The 25,975-nt window shown below is 40.5% G+C and overlaps 2 protein-coding genes across 7 annotated transcripts in view; both read left to right on the top strand.

Annotated features, from left to right (window-relative positions):
• Positions 1–25,975, top strand: part of gria4b (glutamate receptor, ionotropic, AMPA 4b) — a 352,168-nt gene that overhangs the window by 55,064 nt on the left and 271,129 nt on the right. The gene's annotated exons all lie outside the window — the stretch shown is intronic.
• LOC133551824 (uncharacterized) overlaps positions 6,831–25,975 on the top strand; it is a 502,474-nt gene continuing 483,329 nt past the window's right edge. The window contains exon 1 of the mRNA XM_061898946.1: positions 6,831–6,843. The gene's annotated coding sequence lies outside the window, so the exon portion shown is untranslated. The remainder of the gene's footprint in view (positions 6,844–25,975) is intronic.

A 25,975-nucleotide genomic window follows, 5' to 3' on the forward strand; every position in this document is an offset into this window, starting at 1 on the left:
CAGGGGTCGGCAACAAGCGGCCGCCCTTGTGGCTCCCTGGAGCTTTTTCAAAAATGTATGAAAATGGAAAAAGATGAGGGAAAGAAAATGCTTTTTTTGTTTTGATATGGTTTCTGTAGGAGGACAAACTTGACACAAACCTTCTTAATTGTTAGAAATGCCACTCTTTATATTAAATTTTCTTCACTGTTGAGAGTATATGGCGTGCCATTTTGTCCTAATTTCAGAAGTCCTTGAACGCACCATAGTTGTTTGATTCGGAACAAATTCATTGTTTTCTAATTCTCATGTGGCTGTTTTGCCCCAAAAGTTTACAGAAGACCGCATTTGAGATGTTTGTTTACTTGTACATCTTAAAAATAAACCCGAATGTGGACGTTGTGTACTTTATTGCTTAGTTTTTCTTTAAAGAATATGCTCACCTAGCATGATGTTGCTTTTGAAATTTAAGTGCAATGTTATCTCTGGAGACATAGATTTGCTAGTGTTGATCACGTTTGACTCTGTTTGTGCGATGGGGATTTGAAGCTATGATAAGACTTTATAGATACTGTATTTCCTTGAATTGCCGCAGGGTATATAGTATGCGCCTGCCTTGAATTACTACCGGGTCAAACTCGCTTCCCAAAATAATTAGCGCATGCTTAGTATTACCGCCTGGTCAAACTAGTGACGTCATGAGTGACACTTCCCTCGTCATCATTTTCAAAATGGAGGAGGCTGATTTCAATACCGGTAATTTGAAATCGCATAAAGGGATGAAGATTAAGAGCTATTCAGTAGGATTTAAGGTCCAAGTTTACATCACACTCAAATTTTTACTGCATACCTTTGGTAAGTGCCGGAGTGAGAAGAGGTTTTAGAATAATTAGCGCATGCTTACTTTTACCGCATGCCTTTGGCAAGCGCAGGAGTGAGAAGAGGTTTTAAAATAATTAGCGTCCCGGCGGCTATTCAAGGAAATACGGTATCTGCAATTTTTGTTTTGATGACGCCACATACGGGAAAATAGACTTAACGTCTAAAACGGGGATCGGCAACAAGCGGCCGCCCTAGTGGCTCCCTGGAGCTTTTTCAAAAATGTATGAAAATTGGAAAAGATGAGGAAAAAAAAAAAGTTTTTGCTTTTGTTTTGATATGGTTTCTGTAGGAGGACAAACTCATACTTGCCAACCCTCCTTTCTAGTAGACTTCCGAATTTCAGTGCCCATCTCAAAAATCTCCCGGGAGCACCATTCTCCCGATTTCCACCCGGACAACAATATTGGGGGCGTGCCTTAAAGGCACTGCCTTTAACGTCCTCTACAACCTGTCGTCACGTCTGCTTTTCCTCCGTCCAGTCACATAATATATATAGGTTGTGAGTTCAAACCCTGGCCGAGTCATACCAAAGACTATAAAAATGGGACCCATCACCTCCCTGCTTGGCACTCAGCATCAAGGGTTGAAATTGGGGGTTAAATCACCAAAAATGATTCCCGGGCGCGACCACTGCTGCTGCCCACTGCTCCCCTCACCTCCCAGGGGGTGATCAAGGGTAATGGGTCAAATGCAGAGAATAATTTCACCACACCTAGTGTGTGTGACAATCATTGGTGCTTTAACTTATTATATGCAGCTTTTACACACACAAGTGAATGCAAAGCATACTTGGTCAACAGCCATACAGGTCACACTGAGGGTGGCCGTATAAACAACTTTAACACTGTGTGAACCCACACCAAACAAGAATGACAAACACATCCGCATCGTTAACACAACAGAAGAAATACCCAGAACCCCTTGCGTCCCTAACTCTTCCGGGACGCTACAATATACACCCCCGTTACCACCAAAGCCCGCCCACCTCAACCCCGCCCGTCCCCCTTTAACCCATCCCCCCATCTCCCAAATTCGGAGAAATGCCACTGTTTATATTAAACATACTTCACTGATGAGAGTATATGGCGTGCCATTTTGTCCTAATTTGAAGAAGTCCTTGAACGCACCGTAGATTGTTTGAATCTGAACAAATTCATTGTTTTCTAATTCTCATGTGGCTGTTTTGCCTCAAAAGTTTACAGAAGGACCGCATTTGAGATGGGGGGGAGGGGTAAACTTCACTACACATCTTAAAATTAAGCCCAAATGTGGACGTTTTGTACTTTGACTCTCAGTTCGTGGGATGGGGATTTGAAGCTATGATAAGACTTTATAGATATCCGCCATTTTTGTTTTGATGACGCCACAGACGGGAAAATATATATAACGTTTAACTCGGGGGTAGGAAACGTGCGGCTTTCGTGCCACAGGTGGCTCTTTAGCGCCGTCCTAGTGGCTCCCTGGAGCTTTTTCAAAAATGTATGTAAATGGAAAAAGATGAAAAAAATACATTTTTTTTGTTCTGATATGGTTTCTGTGGGAGGACAAAAATGACACAAACCCTCCTAATTGTTAGAAATCCCACTCTTTATATTAAACACACTTCACTGATGGGAGTATTTGGCTCGCCATTTTGTCCTAATTTCGGAAGTCCTTGAACGCACCGTAGTTTGTTTAAAACTGAACAAATTCATTGTTTTCTAACTCTCATGTGGCTGTTTTGCCTCGAACGTTTACAGAAGACCGCATTTGAGATGTACGGTACATGTAAACAAACAGTTTGTTTCTTTGAGGCTGCCACAGAAAGACATGTTTTATGCCACTCCTTCTTTGTCTCTATTTGTCCATCAAACGTTTTATGCTGGGCGTGAACGCACAAAAGTGAGCTTTGTTGATGTTATTGACTTGTGTGGAGTGCTAATCAGGTATATTTGCTCACTGCTGCATGACTGCAAGCTAATCCATGCTAACATGTTATTTACGCTACCTATATGTACATAATGCATTATTATGTCTTGTATTTTAGGTATATTTGAGGTCATTTTATTTGTAGTTTCCTTTTCCTTTAACTTGGACACACACATCTATACTTTTGGTCATTCCAAGCCAGTAATTTCAAGGAGTTATCTCACCTTGTGAAAAGCCTGCGTTTTAGTAATGTTTCCCTATGTTGTAAAAATGTGTAGAAGAAATATTACATTTCAACATTTCTGTCAAGGAAGATTTGCATCAGCCTGTGACACGGTCATTTTGATAGTAGTCTAATCTAGTTAATATTGACACTTACATCTTGTGTTGCCTTCACTTTCACACTAATATAAGTTTCACATTTTTAGTGACTCCAGACAGATTTGAGTGATTTTAGGAATTTGCTGCAAAAATGTTTGTCCCCCAAGTTTTGAACCGAACTTGGAGGCCGGTATGCTGTCATCTCCAGGCTGCCAGTTGAATAGCCTTGCAGTAGAGCTTACTATAACACTTTTAAACTGTCTAAATTTTAGATTTTACCGAACACACTTCCAATATGCTATCGTTCAACCTTTTTGACTTAAATTGATTTAAAATTGTTGAAAAAAACGGCATTATATTATGGGCCTTTTAATAATGATAATTCATTGGGGGCCCTGTTATGCAAAAGCAAATGTTCTTACCTACTTGTACCTGCTTTTGTGTATTTTGGATCTGCATAAGTCCTGAAAATGTTTAATCAAACTGTTGAGGCACGGCAGAGATATTTATAAAACAATCTTGCTTTCCTTCGTAATTCCTTTAAACGAGCCGTTTGGAATTTACGCAGACCTGTGACGTTCTCCGCCCTGTAATGCCAGCGGATATCTCCATATATGGTATCTATATACCATTATAGTCCGTGCTGTGATCAGTAATCTCATTCTTGTTGTGGGGCAGACTGTTTCGTACATGCACATGCATCCTTCTCTGTTGCCATTTCTAATACAAAGTATCTTATAGTTAAAACTTAATCTGTCAGTAGACTCGCTATAGAAGTGCTAAAAAATACAACAAAAATGGTGGGGAGAAGATGATGTCAAAGTGGAGGCACGTAATTAGAATGCCCACAAAACGGCTTGAAATTGGTCTGTAAAACATAAACTATGCACGTTTTTGACCCAAACAACCACTATAACATTTTATGTAGACCACAAGGAAGTGTTTTAAATATAGGGGGAAAAAAATCATAAAATACCCCTTTTAAGGTTGGAGGCAGTTTAAACTTGTCTATTCTCCATTATGGCTTGTCTTCAACCTTAGATGTTCCGCTATATAACTTCCTGTGATATTTTTCACTGTTCATTATAGTCCGTATGGCTTCAAAAAAAGAGTTATTACACCTTAATCTGACGCCAAAAATACCCATTGAAGTCATTTAAATTGCCCGTGCAGATGATCTGTGTCAAGCGAGGCCACGCTCAAGTTTGATGAGCGCGAGGTTTACTTAACAGCCTCTGTCGTTCCAAAGCGCTTATTGGACCTATTCAGAAGCCATCAGAGGCGTGGAGTTCTTACTCAATTAAAACTAACGTCTATTTTTGGGATGTGAGGAGGTTCTGAGAGATTTTCCTCTGTAAACTAGGACAGGAAGTCTTGCCAGACTCTTTGTGTTAATCATTTAGTGATTCCATTGGAATATGTAAATGTCAGACTTTGAGTAAACAACGCGCCCATAGAATACAATCTGCGTTATAGACGTAGACACAGTTTTTGTGGCGTAATCCTGCTTTATTTAGCGGCTTTGTCATTTTCAATTTCAATCAGAAAGTGTTGACGGCTTTGAAATCGGCACATTCGACACGCAACATGCTGCGATAATGAGAGAAAAAAAGCTCATTAAATATACAAGAACTGATGCCCGTGTTAATGAAGTGCGACAAAGCCTCGCTTTTGTCCGCCGTCACCTTGAGCCGCCGCTAATATCAACATTGTTCACGCAAAGTTAACGCTAATGAAAGGCGAAACGGATTGAAGGGGAACGACTTTGCCCGACCGTAAAAAGAGATATTTTTTTGAAGAGACGGAGACGTGAGTGGGAGGGCGGCGGATACATAGGTTTTAGTCCGCTAGCGAGTGACTAAAGCAATGTTCATACTAGGGCTGGACAATTAATTACAGTTTCGATTTTGGCTTCTCACGATCATTGGATCCCACCCTGGTTGCATTTTAATATCAACGGATAATAGTCGTGATTAGGGGTGTAGCGGTACGTGTATTTGTATTGAACTGTTTTGGTTCGATACGAGGGTGTACCGAACGAGTTTCTAAGTTTAAGTCTTAACAAGCTGCTTTGCTTCTACTGCCTCTGTCTCAGCACCCAGCATTGTCCCACCCACACAACCATCTGATTGGTTACAACCACCGTGGTAACAGCCAATCAGCAGTGCGTATTCAGAGCGGTAACAACTAATCAACTGTGTATTCAGAGCGCATGTCGTAAATGCTTCAGCGTCGAGCAGATAGGTGTTAAGGAGGTGAGCATAAGGCAGCGTACCCCCCCCCAAATGATAATAAACAACTCCCAGTCAACTACTACTAACATCACTATTAGCCCGTTGACCTTCTAGAAGCTCGCTCGCAGTTCTGGCTTGAGGTGAAGGCTAATTAGCTTTTAGCGTAACCTTAGCTCATTTTGCGGGGTGTGTGTGATTGTGTTTTACGGACAGAAAAGCCAGCTATCACATGTCGATAAAAATATAAGATTATACAAATCAACTCCAGGCTTCCCAAATGCTGTGATAAATTAAGCATGATGAGTTGACTTGAAACTGTTTAATGTTGCACTTTTTATATGTAGAAGAAAAGTTTTGTCGTTGTATTTAATCTGAGCAAAAATTTGAGGCAGTTTAATGTTGATTAACGCAGGCAGAATTATTATAGCCATTGTTTACAAATTTGGTAAATAAATAGCCCAAAAAATTATATTTTGTTGTTTTCTTACTGTACCGAAAATGAACCGAACCGTGACCTCTAAACCGAGGTACGTACCGAACCAAATTTTTTGTCTACCGTTACACCCGTAGTTGTGATGATTATTTCTGCCATAATCGTTCAGCCCTAGTTGACAGTGCCACAAATGATTGGAGGATACGGGAAGAACTGTGGACACTCTTGTGATTTGGATACCATGAATTGATTAACGTGGACCCCGACTTAAACAAGTTGAAAAACTTATTGGGTGTTACTATTTAGTGGTCAATTGTACGGAATATGTACTGAACTGTGCAATCTACTGATAAAAGTATCAATCAATCAAAAGGGTGCCCACATCTGCGGTCCCCTCCAAGGTTTCTCATTGTCCCATTGGGTTGAGTTTTTCCTTGCCCTGATGTGGGATCTGAGCCAAGGATGTCGTTGTGGCTTGTGCAGCCCTTTGAGACACTCGTGATTTAGGGCTATATAAGTAAACATTGATTGATTTATGTATGTCTATCTGTATTGGCCCTGCGATGAGGTGGCGACTTGTCCAGGGTGTACACCGCCTTCCGCTCGATTGTAGCTGAGATAGGCACAAGTGCCCTCCGCGGCCCCGAAAGGGATTAAACGGTGGGAAATGGATGAATGGATGGATGATTGATTGATTGAAGAGTAATCAGGCCCCATACTTTTTCCCTGAAAACTGCAGTTCCAGTCTGAGGCTCACTGAAACAAATATAGCTTTTTGTTCGACGATTCCTCGTTGGCGTCTTCTTGGCTCATCACCCGTCACACGACCTAAAAATTTACAACACTAGAAGAATATTCTATATGGTATTATATTTACTAGATTAATATTGTTATTTAAGTGTGGTTGATGTAATCGAAAAGAAGTCATAGTCAAGTCAAAGCCTGCTCGTAATGGTTTGAGCTATTCCATTTGTTCTACAGCCGAATTGAATAAACAGAGTGAACCTTCTTGTCAGTCATCCACTGTCTTCGTCTGTGTGGGTAGTGGCCGGGACGCTAGCATTCATACACAGAGGAGTTCAGCCTCGTAACATAAATGTAAGGTAAATTAGTAGAAATGATCCAGATCACCTCTAAATTCTAATCTTCTCCTGGCAGAAGGATAATGCAGTACTCCTTTACAGCGATGCAAAACCAACCCAAGTGGCTTACAAAAAAAGACAAGCTGCATGCACCATTTATTATTGTTTTGTAATCTTTGTCTGTGGTTGCCTTAAGACGAAAAAACAAACAAAAACAATGTTTAATGCGTGTCCAAACAATTAGCCGACTGATTACACGGTCATTTAATTTCCAGTGTTGTTAAAAAAAGCTCTGACGGAAAAAGGAAGGCTTCTCGGACGCCGCTCTTTAGTTACACGTCATAGTTGCTCCCAGAGGTCTCGGGAGGGAAAACTACCTGACGACAACCTCTTGACCTTTATTGCTTTGCCGCTGAAAGAAAAAGTCTTTAAGGTGGATGAGAAAAAAACAAAAAAACTCAGTGACCTCTAATGAGGTACCGCTGGGATTTCTTCGATTATTATCCGCCCTGCGACCACACAGGCTTCTTCCACACTCATGTGCTTTGTTGTTAAGTCTACACTGGTCATTATTCTCATATAGTAGTGTTCAGGCCTGGGGCCTATAACACGTTTTGGTTGACGATATATTGACCTTCAAATTGTTACTGCCATTATTTTTTGGAAATTAACCACTGATGTAATGATAATACATAATATTACAAACCCCGTTTCCATATGAGTTGGGAAATTGTGTTAGATGTAAATATAAACGGAATACTATGATTCGCAAATCACTTTGAACCCATATTCAGTTGAATATGCTACAAAGACAACATATTTGATGTTCAAACTGATAAACATTTTTTTGTGTGCAAATAATCATTACCTTTATAATTTGATGCCACCAACACGTGACAAAGACGTTGGGAAAGGTGGCAATAAATACTGATAAAGTTGAGGAATGCTCATCAAACACTTATTTGGAACATCCCACAGGTGTGCAGGCTAATTGGGAACAGGTGGGTGCCATGATTGGGTAAAAAAACAGCTTCCCAAAAAATGCTTAATCTTTCACAAGAAAGGATGGGGCGAGGTACACCCCTTTGTCCACAACTGTGTGAGCAAATAGTCAAACAGTTTAAGAACAACGTTCCTCAAAGTGCAATTGCAAGAAATTTAGGGATTTCAACATCTACGGTCCATAATATCATCAAAAGGTTCAGAGAATCTGTAGAAATCACTCCACGTAAGCAGCATGGCCGCAAACCAACATTGAATGATTGTGACCTTCGATCCCACAGACGGCACTGTCTCAAAAACCAACATCAATCTCTAAAGGATATCACCACAAGGGCTCGGGAACACTTAAGAAAACCACTTTCACTAAGTACAGTTGGTCGCTACATCTGTGAGTGCAAGTTAAAGCTCTACTATGCAAAGTGAAAGCCATTTATCAACAACATCCAAAGACATGCAGCTGGGGATAGGTTGATTGGCAACACTAAATGGTCCCTAGTGTGTGAGTGTGAATGTTGTCTGTCTATCTGTGTTGGCCCTGCGATGAGGTGGCGACTTGTCCAGGGTGTAAACCCGCCTTCCGCTCGATTGTAGCTGAGATAGGCGCCAGCGCCCCCCGCGACCCCAAAAGGGAATAAGCGGGAGAAAATGGATGGATGGATTCAGAAACACCGCCGGCTTCTCTGGGCCCGAGATCATCTAAGATGGACTGATGCAAAGTGGAAAAGTGTTCTGTGGTCTGACGAGTCCACATTTCAAATTGATTTTGGAAATATTAGACATCGTGTCATCCGGACCAAAGGGGAAGCCAACCATCCAGACTGTAATCGACGCAAAGTTCAAAAGCCAGCATCTGTGATGGTATGGAGGTGCATTAGTGCCCAAGGCATGGGTAACTTACACATCTGTGAAGGCACAATTAATGCTGAAAGGTGCATACAGGTTTTGGAACAACATATGCTGCCATCTAAGCGCCGTTTTTTTCATGGACGCCCCTGCTTATTTCAGCAAGACAATGCCAAGCCACATTCAGCACGTGTTCCAACAGCATGGCTTCGTAAAAAAAGAGTGCGGTACTTTCCTGGCCCGCCTGCAGACAAGACCTGTCTCTCATCGAGACCCCGGACTGTTGAACGACTGAAGATATACATAAAACAAGAATGGGAAAGAATTCCACTTTCAAAGCTTCAACAATTAGTTTCCTAAGTTCCCAAACGTTTATTGAGTGTTATTAAAAGAAAAGGTGATGTAACACAGTGCTGAAAAGGCCCTTTCCCAACTACTTTGGCACGTGTTGCAGCCATGAAATTTTAAGTTAATTATTACTTGCAAAAAAAAACAAAAAACTTTATGACTTTGAACATCAAATATCTTGTCTTTGTAGTACATTCAATTGAATATGGGTTGAAAAGGATTTGCAAATCATTGTTTTCCGTTTATATTTACATCTAACACAATTTCCCAACTCATATGGAAACGGTGTTTGTACGTGGCTCACCTTCGGCAGCGTCTTCTCCTCGTCATCTTTGTTGTAGCGGTGTAGCGTGCAAGGACGGGAGTGGAAGGAGTGTCAAAAGATGGAGTTAACTGTTTTAATGACATTCAGACTTTACTTCAATCAATAACGGAGCAGCATCTCCTTATCCGGAAACCACAGTGCAGTGTCCCGTAAAAAACTGTCCCACCGGAACTCTCTAACTAAAGTTCCTTGGGTAAATAATGTAAACTCACTACACCGGTATGTTTTAGCCCTTACATGGTGAGTTTACTGACAGATATAAGTAACATTTTTATACTACTTTATATTAAAAATGGCAACAGCGGAGGGTGAATGTCCCATAACAAGAAGATAGAGAAAACGGCGGCGGAAGCGCGCAAATATTTAGGACCCAAATACAGATCAACATGTACCAGAAGGTGAGAAAACTTGATTTTGCATAATATTGCAAAAAAAAACGCCAGATAATATATCTTACATTATACACACACCATAATAATACTTCTATGTTTAAGCACAGTACAATCTATCAAGCGGTGCAGCTTCATCGCCTACCAAAGTCGTACTTAAACCTGTTGATAGGTTTTTGAGCGGCGTGTGTAATGTTCTATATTTTCAATGAAACATAACATTTTGGTGTTGTTTACTTGAGTCACATTGCAGTGTACACGTATCTCTTATGTCACTTCCATCATATTGCAGTCTACACGTATCTCTTATGTGTGACTGCCATATACTGATCACACTTATGATGACACAATGTACCAAATAAAATAGCTTTGAGGTCGGTAAGCACAACCAAAGTTATTCCGTGCATTAGGCGCACTATCGAGTTTTGAGAAAATGAAATCATTTTAAGTGCGCCTTATTGTCGGAAAAATACGGTAATGTAAACCCAATTCATGTGTTACAGAAGCCCACAAATATTAACTAAAACACATTTTATAGAAAACAACTCCTTACTTTACTTGCATAAAATTATGTAAAATACTGAAAAATTATACATTAAAAAGAACATTGATCGCTTTTACCTTTCTTGGTAGGTAGGTAGGTCTTTATTGTCATTGCAACAAGTACAACAAATGTTTTGTTTACAGCACACATCCGTTCAAGATTAGACAAACAAACAGTGTACTGGGTTACAGAACAGGAACGCTGATGGCTCGCCACGAGGCGACCCGACGACTCTTGTTGGCAAAGTCGGCGACGAGATTGTTTTGAACTATTTTTTGAAATTCTTCTTTCAACTTTGTCACTCCACTTCACTCACCATTTCTTTGGCTATTTTTTGTAAATGGCAAGAAAATAAATAAACCCATCCTTCCATCCATCCAAAGCAAAAATCTATTTATCAACAACACCCAGAAACGCCGCCGGCTTTGCTAGGCCCGAGGTTCTCTAAAATGGACTGATGCAAAGTGGAAAATTTTTCTGTGGTCTGAAGAGTCCACATTTCAAATTGTTATTGGAAACTGTGGACATTGTGTCCTCTGGAACAAAGAGGAAAAGAACCATCCGGATTGCTTTAGGCGCAAAGGTCAAAAGCCAGCATCTGTGATGGTATTGGAGTGTATTAGTGGCCAAGGCATGAGTAACTTACACATCTAAGAAGGCATCATTAATGCTGAAAGGTACATACAGGTTTTAGAGCAAAATATGTTGCCATCCAAGCAACGTTATCATGGACGCCCCTGCTTATTTCAGCAAGACAATGCCATGCCATGTGTTACAACAGCGTGGCTTCATTCCGTGTCACTCACACTAGCAGTGAACACTTCCTGTGTTGCTCGATTACCAGAAAGCCAGTGCATTTGATTATGCAACCCACCATGTTAACTTCTCGTTGCCTCCGAAGGGGCAGAAAAAAAATTATCGAACGTTTTATCGAATGCAATTTTTAAGGACAGTGATCACGTGTCATTGCGAAATATATCGATCATCCATCCATCCATTTTCTACCGCTTGTCCCGTTCGGGGTGATGGGGGGTGCTGGAGCCTATCTCAGCTGTATTCGGGGCGGAAGGCGGCGTACACCCTGGACAAGTCGCCATCTCATCGCCGGGCCGACACAGATAGACGGACAACATTCACACTCACATTCACACAAAAAACGAAACATTTTTACCAAATACTCAGGAAATTAAATCTTCATCTTACACTTTTTTTCATCATTATTTCAGCAGTTTATGATATCTTTTTTTTTGCTGGGTTTTCTCGAAAAAAGGTTGTTTACATTTATCATAAGCATTGCAACAATGTCTGATATTGCCATGCTGAGTCTCTCTCTCTCTCTCTCTCTCTCTCTCTCTCTCTCGCTCGCTCCCTCGCTCGCTCGCTCTTTCTCACGTAAACACAGACGCCGACCTTTCACCTCATGTTACTACTGCTGCATCTAATGATGACTATTATTAGAGCAGATCATTACTGCCTTTTTGGTCTCTGCAAACCATTCAGCCTTTGTGTCACATTGTGTGGTGTGTGTGCGTGTCTCTGTGTTAGTGTGTGTGGCCGTCCTGAGTTTTTCGCTAAAGCTGCTGTTGGATGGCCTCGCCGTTTCAACTCTCTCTAGCAAATCGCCAGAGAATAGCCCTTGATTCTTAACTGATTGGCCAATTATTGCACTTTTATTGACCACTCTGATAAAACCTAATCGGTGGTTGTTTAGTTTGAGGGATCGGGTAGGGTGTCAGATGATTAGGAGGCCTTGCGCCATCTTGGCCATGGAAGCATTCACCTGCACACCTAAAGGAAGCCTGATCCTCAAAGCCCCGGCTGGTGATAAACCGTACAAGTCACCGGAGTCAGTAATATCGTGAATTCCACTTATTAACCGCTCACACACAGGGAAATAGGGAGGCGGCATCTCTGGTTAAAGGGGGTTGGATCGGACTATTGTAAGGCATGGCATCGAACAGTAGTGCGATAATATCTCCAAATTGTACTTTTCTATTATTCATACACATTTAGGACCTGATTTAATAAGATCTTAATGCCACCTGTGTATTGTTACCGTATTTTTCGGACTATAGGGTGCACTTAAAATCCTTTCATTTTGTCAAAACTCGACAGTGCGCCATATAACCCGGTGCGCCTAATATACGGAATAATTTCGGTTGTGCTTACCGATCTCAAAGCTATTTTTTTTGGTACACAGTGAAATGATAAGTGTGACCAGTAGATGGCAGTCAAAAATGAGAGATAGGTGTAGACTGCACCATGATGGTCTCAAGTAAACATTTTAAATGTTCCGTTGAAAATATAGAACATTACACACGGCGCTCAAAAATATATCAAAATGTTTTAGTACAACTTTGGTAAGCTATGAACCCGCATCAGTGGATGGATTGCCAGCGCATTAAAAAATAAGAGTATTATTATGGTGTGTGTATAAGGTGAGACATATTATCTGGCGTTTTGTTTCGCAAATGTTATGCAAATGCGACTTTTCTTACCTTCTGGTACCTGCTGATCTGTATTTGGGATCTGCATAAATCCTGAAAAATTGCGCGCGTCCACGCCATAGTTGATAAACTTCTTTTTCTCTATGTTCCTGTTGTGGAGTTAAAAACTCAGAAGTGTCAGTAATCCATCCCCTACATGGTCAAAATCATTGAAAACTACAATTCCCAGAATGTCAAGGTAAAATGGCCGCTAAAATTACTGATTGAAGGCACCTAAAAAGGAAGGAGGTTCAGTCAGACTCATTCATCAAACAAGCTACTTGGAAGGAAGAACAGCAAGCAGCCACAACCGCAAGATCCACTCAAGTACGGGACATTCATCCTCTGCTGTTGCCATTTGTAATATAAAGTAGTGTAAAGTTCTTACTTATATCTGTCATTAAACTCAACATGAAAGCGGTAAAACATACAGGTGTAGTGAGTTTACATTATTTACACAAGGAACTTTAGTTATTATTGGACGTTTTTTCACGGGACACGTTTCCGGTGTGGTTGTTTCCGGATGAGGAGATGCTGCTCCGTCATTGATTGAAGTAAAGTCTGAATGTCATTAAAACAGTTAGTTCCATCTTTTGACACTTTTTCCACTCCCATCCTTGCACGCTACACCGCTACAAAAAAAATAACGGGGAGAAGACGCTGCCGAAGGTGAGCCCCATAAATAAGAGCGGCTACAAAACGGCGCATTTGGATGCGACTGTCAGAAAGCAGCTTGAAGATGATCTGTAAAACATCATCTATGCAACATTTTGACCAAAGAACCACCATTACATGATTTGTAGACCAGTGTTTTTCAACCACTGTGCCATGGCACACTAGTGTACCGTGAGATATTGTCGGTGTGCTTTGGGAGATGATGTCATTTCACCCAATTGTGTTAAAAATATTTTTTGCAAACCAGTGATTATAGTCTGTAAATAATGGGCCATTGTTGAGTGTCTGTACTGTCTAGAGCAGTGGTTCCCAACCTTTTATCAGTGATGTACCCCCGTGAACATTTTTTAAATTCAAGAACCTCCTAATCAGAGCAAAGCATTTTTGGTTGAAAAAAAGAGATAAAGAAGCAAAATACAGCACTATGTCATCAGTTTCTGATTTATTACATTGTATAACAGTGCAAAATATTGCTCATATGTAGTAGTCTTTCTTGAACTATTTGAAAAAATATATACAAAAATAACAAAAATTTTGTTGAAAAATATACAAGTGATTCAATTATAAAAGATTTCTACACATAAAAGTAATCATCAACTTAAAGTGCCCTCTTTGGGGATTGTAATAGAGATTCATCTGGATTCATGAACTTAATTCTAAACATTTCTTCACAAAAAAATAAATCTTTAACATCAATATTTATGGAACATGTCCACAAAAAATCTAGCTGTCAACACTGACCTTTGCATTGTTACATTTCTTTTCACAGTTTATGAACTTACATTCATATTTTGTTGAAGTATTATTCAATAAATATATTTATAAAGGATTTTTGAATTGTTGCTATTTTTAGAATATTTTATTAAAATCTCACGTACCCTTTGGCATACCTTCAAGTACCCCCAGAGGTACGCGTACCCACATTTGAGAACCACTGGTCTTAAACACGGCAGAGTAACCTAGTAATACGCTTCCAAATCAGTAGGTGGCAGCAGGTAGCTAATCGCTTTGTGGATGTTTGTATGAGGCAGCGTGCAGGTAAAAAGGTATCTTATGCTTGAATCAAAAATAAGCAAAAGGCGAGTGCCTCTTAGAAAAAGTAATTGAATCTTAATGATGACGATGCAAAACGAAACTAAAACTGAACTGGCTGCAAAGTAAACGAAAACAGAATGCTGGACGACAGCAGAGACTTACAGCATGTGGAGCAGACGGCGTCCACAAAGTACATCCGTACATGACAATCAACACCAAAATAGGAGCGCAAGACAGGAACTAAAACACTACACACAGGAAAACACCAAAAAACAACAAAAATGAAGTCACGGCGTGATGTGACGGGTGGTGACAGTAAAACTAATTTGAGACAAGAGTTATAGTGACGCATGGTTTGTTATGGTTTGAATTCATATCCAACCATTGCGAGAACGACTTTTTACTGTCAATATCGGCTGTTGGGTTAAATTGTTTTAATGTTTTCTGTTAGTGGTGTGATTTGGGATTTTTCAATGAAAAAAATGTGCCTCGTTTCCAAAAAATTAGAAAAACACTGATGGAGACCAAAAGGAACTGTTTTCAATTGAGAAAAAAAATATAACAATATGACTCCTATAATCGGTCCGCTTAATATATGGAAAAAGATCAAAAATAGACCCTTTATAATCCGGTGCGCCCTATAGTCCGGCAAATACATTGTTAGGAAACCCCTTGACTGCAAGTACTTATTTTGGCATACAAATACAGCAGATGGTCACAGTACAAGATAAAGTAATATTTCTGGTGCTGATTACCATATTTTTCGGAATATAAGTCGCAGTTTTTTTCATAGTTTGGCCAGGGGTGCGACTTATACTCAGGAGCGACTTATGTGTTAAATTATCAACACATTACAGTAAAATATCAAATATTATTATTTAGCTCATTCATGTAAGAGACTAGACGTATAAGAGTTCATGAGATTTAGCGATTAGGAGTGACAGATTTTTTGGTAAACGTATAGCATGTTCTATATGTCATAGTACTCAGTGGCCTAGTGGTTAGAGTGTCCGCCCTGAGATCGGTAGGTTGTGACTTCAAATCCCGGCCGAGTCATACCAAAGACCATATGAATGGGACCCATTACCTCCCTTCTTGGCACTCAGCATCAAGGGTTGGAATTGGGGGTTAAATTCCCATAAATGATTCCTGGGCGTGGCACCGCTGCTGCCCACTACTCCCCTCACTTCCCAGGGGGTAATCAAGGGGGATGGATCAAATGGAGAGGACAAATTTCACCACACCTAGTGTGTGTGTGTGACAATCATTAATACTTTAACTTAATTTATAGTTATTTGAATGACTCTTACCATATGCTACGTAAACATACCAGGCACCTTCTCCGTTGGTTATTTATGCGTCATATAACGTACATTTATTCAGCCTGTTGTTCACTATTCTTTATTTATTTTAAATTGCCTTTCAAATATCTATTCTTGGTGTTGTTTTTTTTTAAATACATTTCCCCAATAAATGCGACTTATACTCCAGTGCAACTTATATACAGTATGTTTTGTTCTTTCTCTATTATGCAATTTCGGCAGGTGCGACTTATACTCCGGAGCGACTATACTCCTAAAAATACGGTATTTCATTTATACTCATCATGCGACAACATTTTTTAAAAAAGCACAAACAATGTCAAGTGAGCAGTTCTAGTCTGGGTAGCGGTAAACAAAGCAGCTGCAGCACGTTTTTTTTTTTTTTTTTTTTTTTTTGCCAGTTTTGCTCACAGCTGATGCCGGGGCTTATTTTTCCAGCGCTGCAGAGGATTTAGCGAGAGGGAGAGAGAGCGAGAGAAAAGGCTTCGCTTCCTTCCTTTCACGTCGCCCTTGACATTTTCCCAGCCCGGCACTTTTAGACCAGTTAAGACTCGCATTGTCGACCAGCCCGACCAAAAACATCCGACTGCAGTCGCACCCCTGGCGAGTGACAATGACTCGTCCTTGAAACCCCGCTGAGGATCTCAAAGACCCCCACCCCCTGCCCTTTTTTCCTCTTGGAAGTCAAATCCGCTGACTTGCAGCATCCCGTGGGAACAGACTGTATGATGATGCACATTAACGGCCCACAGAGAAAACACATTTTCCCTTCAGTGCGGTACGACCGGGACGGATGAGATACTTGCGTCTGCCTGGGGATGCGCGAACAAAAAGTTCTGATTTATCGTATTATTAGCTATGCAAATGGATGTAAACAAGGCAGACAGACTTTTTTATCGTCAGAGGAGTTGTTTTGTTGTTGTTTGCCATCCCTTGGTTTAGATAACAAGGTCATATTTTTTGGTGCAGGCATGCGTCCGTGTTGTCAGGTGGATTGGTTTTACGAGAGCTTTGACATTAAATCCACTTTGCTTCCTATGACTCCTGTCAAAAACATAACCGGCGTTAGCTATTAAGCCGTCTCCTGACGCTGCAACTGTCCTCAACCCGTAATTTTCCCCCCTCTCATCCCACAAACAAACACCGCGCTCTCGCCTGCGTCTTCTTCTCGCATCCTCTGAGTTATTTGCCGTCTCCACAGGGTATCAGAGGTAGGTTAATGAGGAAGACGGGCCAGATGAGAACTTCCAACGTTCTCAAATCATGAATTATGCATCCAGAAGAAATTAACTTAAAAGCTACTCGGGAAGGTTGTTTAGAATTTCAGTGCTAAATGCAGCATTACAACCAATGTTGTAACGGAGGTAGGCCGCAAATTACTCATAGGGCAGATAAGTTTATTGTTTATTGCTCAGTAGCAACATTTTAAAGTGCATGCAGAGCTTGATAAAGTTGCTGGACGCTGACCGCTCGTCATGCTTTTAATGCGGCAGTGTATTTATCCAGTGTGGGATTAATAGTCCTAATAGACCTATCCTGACAGGGCCTGGCTATAAAACGATCTAAATATTATCGCGATCAATAAAAAAATGCCAATGAGAAAACGTGCGATAAATGCATATTTTTTGGTTGAAAGTAGTGTTGTCCTGATACCAATAATTTTGGTACCGGTACCGACATTTTTCGGGACTTTTATATTTTTTTTTAAATTTTTTTATTGTTTTCCTTTTTTTATTTTTTATTAATCAATCCAACAGAACAATACACAAAAAAACCATAGTATAATAATAATGCAATTCCAATTTCAAAACCGAACCCGACCCAGCAACATTCAGAATTGCAATCAACAGAGCAATTGAGAGGACACACAAACATGACACAAAACAATCTAAAAGCAGTCAAACAACAATCTTTGTGGTAGCGGTGTAGCGTGCAAGGACGGCAGTGGAAGAAGTGTCAAAAGATGGAACCAACTGTTTTAATGACTTTTACTTGAATCAATAATGGAGCAGCATCCCCTTATCCAGAAACAACAAGGCCAAAAATTTGTCCCGTGAAAAACCTTCCGACTGGAACTCTAATAATTAAAGTTCCTTGGATGAACAATTTAAACTCACTACACCAGTAGGTTTTAGCGCTCTCATGGCGTGTTTACTGACATATATAAGAACTTTACACTACTTTGTATTAGGAATGGCAGCAGCAGAAGACACATTTTCTTTAACAAGGAGATAGAGAAAAAGAAGAAGTTTATCGACTACTGTATTGCGAAGGACTACAAAGGTGGATTCGCGCAAATTTTCAGGATTTATGCAGATCCCAAATACAGATCAGCAGGTACCACAATGTAACAAAAGTTGCTTTTGCATAATATTTTACACACACTATAATAATACTTGTATGTTTAATACACCGACAATCCATCAAACGGTGCGACTTCATAGCTTACCAAAGTCGTACTAAAACATTTTGATTGATTTTTGAGCGCCGTGTGTCATGTTCTATATTTTCAATGGAACATATAAAATGTTGGTGTTGTTTACTTGAGTCATATTGCCATCATAGTACAGTCTATACGTATCTCTTATGTTTGACTGCCATTTACTGGTCACACTTATCATTACACCATGTATCAAATAAAATTGCTTCGAGGTCAGTAAGCAAAACCAAAAATATTCCATACATTTGGCGCACCCGGTTGCTAGGCGCACCGTCCCATCACCCTTAGTTAACCTTTTTTGTCTAATTAAATGTTTTAATTTTTGGTAATTCCACCTCGTCTCCCGTCTCTGCATCCTGGGGTCACCCCCACTTGACCAAGACCTTAACATTAATAGGCAGTCGCCCAATGGGGCTTAGACCATGGCCTGAAACCCAATGTCTTTCAGTGCCTCCAGGTCACGTGATTGCAACCCACCCATTGTTACATCTTCAAAGTGATTTTAAATTGTGTTTATATTGATCGTTTGAGAGTTTCCATGGTTTCCTTTTCTTTCTGCCTTGGTAGCCAAAGGGGTTATTATCAAAGGAAGGTTACCTTTGAAATATAAATGTTTATATTTAATGTGTTTTTCTCCTGGTCCTTATTTTCTTCTAGTCATAGAATATATCAATAATTATCAATATCGACCGATATAAAACATGTATTGTGATACAGTTTTCAGCCGTAATTGCCCAGCCCTTATCCATTGTGAGATAAATACAAGTCCATCCGAGAGCTGGGCGATAAAACGATATCAATCAATCAATCAATCAATCAATGTTTACTTATATAGCCCTGAATCACGAGTGTCTCAAAGGGCTGCAATGCGTTCGTTACATCTCGTCTTGATTACTGTAACATATTATTTTCTCCCTATGTCTAGCATTAAAAAATTACAGTAGGTACAAAATGCGGCTGCTAGACTTTTGACAAGAACAACAAAGTTTGATCATATTACGCCTATACTGGCTCACCTGTGCACTTAAGATGTGAGTTTAAGGTTTTACTACTTACATAAGGAATCAATAAAGTACTATCTATCTATAAAATACTACACGGTCTAGCTCCAGCCTATCTTGCCGATTATATTGTACCATATGTCCCGGCAAAAAACCTGCGTTCAAAGAACCCAGGCTTATTAGTGATTCCCACAGCCCAAAAAAAGTCTGCGGGCTATAGATTATTTTCTATTGGGGCTCCAGTACTCTGGAATGCCCTCCCGGTAACAGTTAGAGATGCTACCTCAGTAGAAGTATTTAATTCCCATCTTAAAACTCATTTGTATACGCTAGCCTTTAAATAGACCCCCCTTTCAGACCAGTTGATCTGCCATTTCTTTTCAGCTCCGCCCCACTCTCCTCCGTGAAGGTGGGGGGCACTGGTTGGGGACGTCTCTGTGCTGCTGACCCGTCTCCGCTCGGGATGGTCTCCTGCTGGCCCCACTATGGACTGGACTCTCACTATTATGTTAGATCAACTATGGACTGGTCTGCGGTCCCCTCCAAGGTTTCTCATTGTCCCATTGGGTTGAGTTTTTCATTGCCCTGATGTGGGATCTGTGCAGCCCTTTGAGACCCTTGTGATTTAGGGCTGTATAAATAAACATTGATTGATTAATATGCACCTGGGGGTAAGTTGATTGGCAACACTAAATTGGCCCCAGTGTGTGAATGTTCTCTGTCTATCTGTGTTGGCCCTGCAATGAGGTGGCAACTTGTCCAGGGTGTAACCTGCCTTCCGCCCGAATGCAGCTGAGATAGGCTCCAGCACCTCCCGCGACCCCAAAAGGGACAAGTGGTAGAACATGGATGAATGGATGATGGATATATTTCACAATGACACGTAATCACTATCCTTTAAAATTGCGTTCGGTAAAACGTTCGATAATTTTTTTTCTACCTCTTCTGAGGCAACTGGAAGTTGTGAACATGGTGGGTTGCATGAACAAATGCACTCGCTTTCTGGTAACCGAGCAACACAGGAAGTGTTCACTGCTCATTGTGAGTGACACGGCATGAAGCCACGCTGTTGTACCTCGTGGCTTGGCGTTATCTTGCTGAAATAAGCAGGGGTGTCCATGACAACGTTGCTAGGATGGCAACATATGTTGCTCCAAAACCTGTATGGACCATTCAGCATTAATGATACCTTCACAGATGTGTAAGTTACCCATGCCTTCGGCACTAATACACTCCCATACCGTCACAGATGCTGGTTTTTGACCTTTGCGCCTATAACAATCCGAATGGTTCTTTTCCTCTTTATTCCTGAAGACACAACGTCCACTGTTTCCCCAAAAAATTTGAAACTTAGACTTGTCAGACCGCAGAACACTTTTCCACTTTGCATCAGTCCATCTTGATGAGTTCAAACCTAGCGAAGCCGGCGGCCTTTCTGTGTGTTGTTCATAAATAGCTTTCACTTTGCATAGTAGAGTTTTAACTTTCCCCCGAAAGGGAATACGCGGTAGAAAATGGATGGGACTGATGGATGGAGTTTTAACTTGCACTTACAGATGTAGCGACAAACTGTAGTTACTGACAGTGGTTTTCTGAAGCGTTCTTGGGCTCATGTGGTGATATCCTTTACACACTGATGTTGCTTTTTGATGCAGTACCGCCCGATGAATCCAAGGCCCGTAATATCATCGCTTACGTGCAGTGATTTCTCCAGATTCTCTGAACCTTATGATGATATTACGGATCGTAGATGGTGAAATCCCTAAATTCCTTGCAATAGCTGGTTGAGAAATGTTGTTCTTAAACTGTTCGACAATTTGCTCACTCATTGGTTCACAAAGTGGTGACCCTCGCTCCGTCCTTGTTTGTGAATGACATAGCATTTCATGGAAGCTGCTTTTATACCCAATCATGGCACCCGCCTGCTCCCAATTAGTCTGTTCACCTGTGTAATATTTCAAATAAGTGTTTGATGAGCAGTCCTCAACTTTCTCAGTGTTTTTTGCCAGATTTTAAAAAAAATATGTAGCAGGCCTCAAATTCCAAATGAGGCCTGTTAAATATCATGTCTTTGCAGTCTATACAATTGAATATAGGTTGAAAAGGATTCGCAAATCATTGTATTCTGTTTTTATTTACCATTTACACAGCGTGCCAACTTCACTGGTTTGGGGGTTTTGTATTTATACAGATGTGCTTCTGCTCACATTGTCTTTCAAGTCACCTTGTCCCCGAAGAAGCGTATCGGTTCAGCACCCCCTCGCACTTGAGTGCAAATAAGAGCTTGTGGGGCAGAGGGGCGTAAGAGCAGGGTCGAGAAGATAAATCCCGAGCACCCCTGGTGTTGAGAACACTTGTTAGTGGCTGTAATGAGGTCAGAGTTACTGCTGTTTCGCTCCAATAGAGATTTATATGGGGCTGAAGAGGTCCAGCTGTCTGCTGCCGCACCTGCCATCAAGATGCATGTACTCCTGCAGCACGTTGGCGGATGCTGCAGGGGGGCGAGTCGCACGCTTTGTGCAGCAAAGCGGAACGCGCTACAAGTTTTGTTTTGATTGCTGTTTGATTGTTCACTGGTTAGTTAGCGAGCAGGGTTGTGCTAAATGTACTTTTTTAGTGTGCTTGTCAGTCTTCTACAGCAGTGGTTCTCAACTTTTTTTCAGTGATGTACCCCCTGTGAACTTTTTTTTAATTCAAGTACCCCCTAATCAGAGCAAATATTTTTTGGTTGAAAAAAAGAGATTGAGAAGTAAAATACAGCACTATGTCGTCAGTTTCTGATTTATTAAATTGTATAACAGCGCAACATTTTGCTCATTTGTAGTGGTCTTTCTTGAACTATTTGGTTAAAAAATATATAAAAATAATTAAAAAGTTGTTGAAAAATAAACAAGTGATTCAATTATAAATAAATATTTCTACACATAGAAGTAATCATCAACTTAAAGTGCCCTCTTTGGGGATTGTAATAGAGATCCATCTGGATTCATCAACTTAATTCTAAACTTTTCTTTACAAAAAAATAAATCTTTAACACCAATATTTATGGCACATGTCCACAAAAAAATCTAGCTGTCAACACTGAATATTGCATTGTTGCATTTCTTTTCATAGTTATAATGGATTTTTGAATTGTTGCTATTTTTAGAATATTTTTGAAAAATCTCACGTACCACTTGACATATCTTCAAGTACCCCCAAGGGTACGCGTACCCCCATTTGAGAACCACTGTTCTACAGAACGTCCAAAAAGGAGTAGGAAGAAGCACAGCTTTTTTAATCCTACCCTTTTTTATACCGTAGCAATTTTTATCCGATGTCCTCATTCTCTGTAACAGAACAGTGAACAGATAAATAATAGATAAATCATATATCAATCAATCAATCAATGTTTACTCATATAGCCCTAAATCACTACTGTCTCAAAGGGCTGTACAAACCACAACACAAACCAATACGACATCCTCGGTAGGCCCACATAAGGGCAAGGAAAACTCACACCCAGTGGGACGTCGGTGACAATGATGACTATGAGAACCTTGGAGAGGAGGAAAGCAATGGATGTCGAGCGGGTCTAACATGATACTGTGAAAGTTCAATCCATAATGGATGCAACACAGTCGCAAGAGTCCAGTCCAAAGCGGATCCAGCACAGCAGCGAGAGTCCCGTTCACAGCGGAGCCAGCAGGAAAACATCCCAAGCGGAGGCGGATCAGCAGCGCAGAGATGTGTCCAGCCGATACACAGGCGAGCAGTACATGGCCACCGGGTCGGACCGGACCCCCTCCACAAGGGAGAGTGGGACATAGGAGAAAAAGAAAAGAAACGGCAGATCAACTGGTCTAAAAAGGGAGTCTATTTAAAGGCTAGAGTATACAAATGAGTTTTAAGGTGAGACTTAAATGCTTCTACTGAGGTGGCATCTCGAACTTTTACCGGGAGGGCATTCCAGAGTACTGGAGCCCGAAATGAAAACGCTCTATAGCCCGCAGACTTTTTTTGGGCTTTGGGAATCACTAATGAAATATACCATAAAATATACCATAGTAAGCAAAGAAATAGTAAATACATAAATAATCTTTGTCTCAGTAAAAAAAGAAAAAAAAAATGGTGCCTATTGCAGCTACAATCGGGGTACACCCTGGACAAATCGCCACCTCATCACAGGGCCAACACAGATAGACACAACATTCACACTCACATTCACACACTAGGGCCAATTTAGTGTTGCCAATCAACCTATCCCCAGGTGCATGTCTTTGGAAGTGGGAGGAAGCCTGAATACCCGAGGGAACCCACGCATTCACGGGAAGGACATGCAAACTCCACACAGAAAGATCCCGAGCCCGGGATTGAACCCTGACTACACAGGACCTTCGTATTGTGAGGCAGACGCACTAACCCCTCTACCACCGTGAAGCCCAGGGTTCAAGATGTTAATCATAATTATTGTTCTGTAAAGGAACAACTGGAATTGTGTGATGCATTAGATTTAATTGTACGCATGTTCTAAATAAACTGCAACTGAACTGAACTGAACTATTTGTTGAATAGAAATCATTATGGGCGTTAGCAAAGAAAGATCCATAAATTAGCCGCACCGTTTTATTAGCCGCTGGATACAAAGTGTTGGCAAAAATGAGCGGGTTATGTTCTGTAAAAAATTAGTCACAAAGTAAACCAACTTGGTACGGCATGGCGTAGTGCAGTGTTTCTCAAATGGGGGTACGCGTACCCCTGGGGGTACTTGAAGGTATGCCAAGGGGTACGTGAGGTTTTATTAAAATATTCTAAAAATAGCATAAATTAAAAAATCCTTTATAAATATATGTATTGAATAACACTTCAACAAAATATGAATGTAAGTTCATAAAGTGTAAAAAGAAATGCAACAATGCAATATTCAGTGTTGACAGCTAGATTGTTTTGTGGACTTGTTCCATAAATATTGATGTTAAAGATTTCTTTTTTTCTGAATAAATGTTTAGAATGAAGTTGATTTATCCAGATGGATCTCTATTACAATCCCCAAAGAGGGCACTTTAAGTTGATGATTGCTTCTGTGTGTAGAAATCTTTATTTATAATTGAATCACTTGTTTATTTTCATAGATTTTTTTCTAATAGTTAAAGAAAGACCACCTCAAATGAGCAATATTTTGCACTGTGTAATAAATCAGAAACTGATGACATAGTGCTGTATTTTACTTCTTTATATCTTTTTTTCAACCAAAAATGCTTTGCACTGATTAGGGGGTACTTGAATTAAAAACAATTTCACAGGGGGTACATCACTGGAAAAATGTTGAGAACCACTGGCGTAGTGGGTAGAGCGGCCGTGCCAGAAACCTGAGGGTTGCAGGTTCGCTCCCCGCCTATTGACATCCAAGTCGCTGCCGTTGTGTCCTTGGGCAGGACACTTCACCTTTACCCCCGGTGCCGCTCACACTGGTGAATGAATGATGAATGAATGATAGGTGGTGGTCGGAGGGGACGTAGGCGCAAACTGGCAGCCACGCTTCCGTCAGTCTACCCCAGGGCAGCTGTGGCTACTGATGTAGCTTACCACCACCAGGTGTGAATGAATGTTGAGTCCTACTTCTCTGTGAGCGCTTTGAGTATCTAATAATAGAAAAGCGCGATATAAATACAATCCATTATTATTATTATTATTATTATTATTAACTCCTGCAATTTATGTGTGAGTATGTACTTTTACTGCCATCTAGTGCAGGGGTGCCCAAAGTGTGGCCCGCAGGCCAAATTTGGCCTACCGAGTTGTTTTGTTTGACCCACCAAAGCAGGGGTCGGGATCCTTTTTGGCTGAGAGAGCCATACAAGCCAAATATTTTAAAAAGTATTTATGTGAGAGCCATATAATATATTTTTTTTAACACTGAATACAACTAAATGCGTGCATTTTTAAGTAAGACCAACATTTCTAGAGTATAATAAGTCTCTTATACGTTTTAATAACATTGTTATTCTGAAGCAAACCAACGATAAATAAAATAATTCTTACCATTAATGCGACTTCATGAACAGGTGCGGTAGAAACCGTATTGATGGATTAAAATGTATGAGAATGTTTTGTATTTTGAACGCTATTTTTGACACTGTGATTACCAGCGGAATTATTCATTACTTACCGTGTTAAGCAATGTCAGCTAAGATTTATCTGAGAGCCAGGTGCAGTCATCAAAAGAGCTACATCTGGCTTTAGAGCCATAGGTTCCCTATCGCTGCACCAAAGAGTGACTTCCCAAATTTTATTCAAACTCATGCCAACCCTTTTCAAGCTCAGACTCATATTGATGGCATGTTCGCGACGACAAACTTGTGACATGAAGATCTCCTCCCACCTTATCACATATGTGTGGGGCTAAACTCCTCTTTTATGGCGCTGCTGTGCGCTTAAAATCCCACGACTCATTGGCACATTTTCACTTTGACCCTTGGAGGCAAAACGTCTGCACAACCCCTGATCTAGCGTGTACTTTTACGGATGTTTAGTATAAAAAAAATACAAGATTAATGCAGTAAATGTATTCCAGTTGTTGTTGTTGTTATTGTCCTGTGCTTTTTGAGGAGAACGTTAAAGAAGACATTTATAACAAATGAATTAAAGGCCTACTGAAATGAGATTTTCTGATTTAAACTGGGATAGCAGGTCCATTCTGTGTGTCATACTTGATCATTTCGCGATATTGCCATATTTTTGCTGAAG

The sequence above is a fragment of the Nerophis ophidion genome, linkage group LG04 (assembly GCF_033978795.1).
Source record: "Nerophis ophidion isolate RoL-2023_Sa linkage group LG04, RoL_Noph_v1.0, whole genome shotgun sequence".
NCBI lineage: Eukaryota > Metazoa > Chordata > Actinopteri > Syngnathiformes > Syngnathidae > Nerophis > Nerophis ophidion.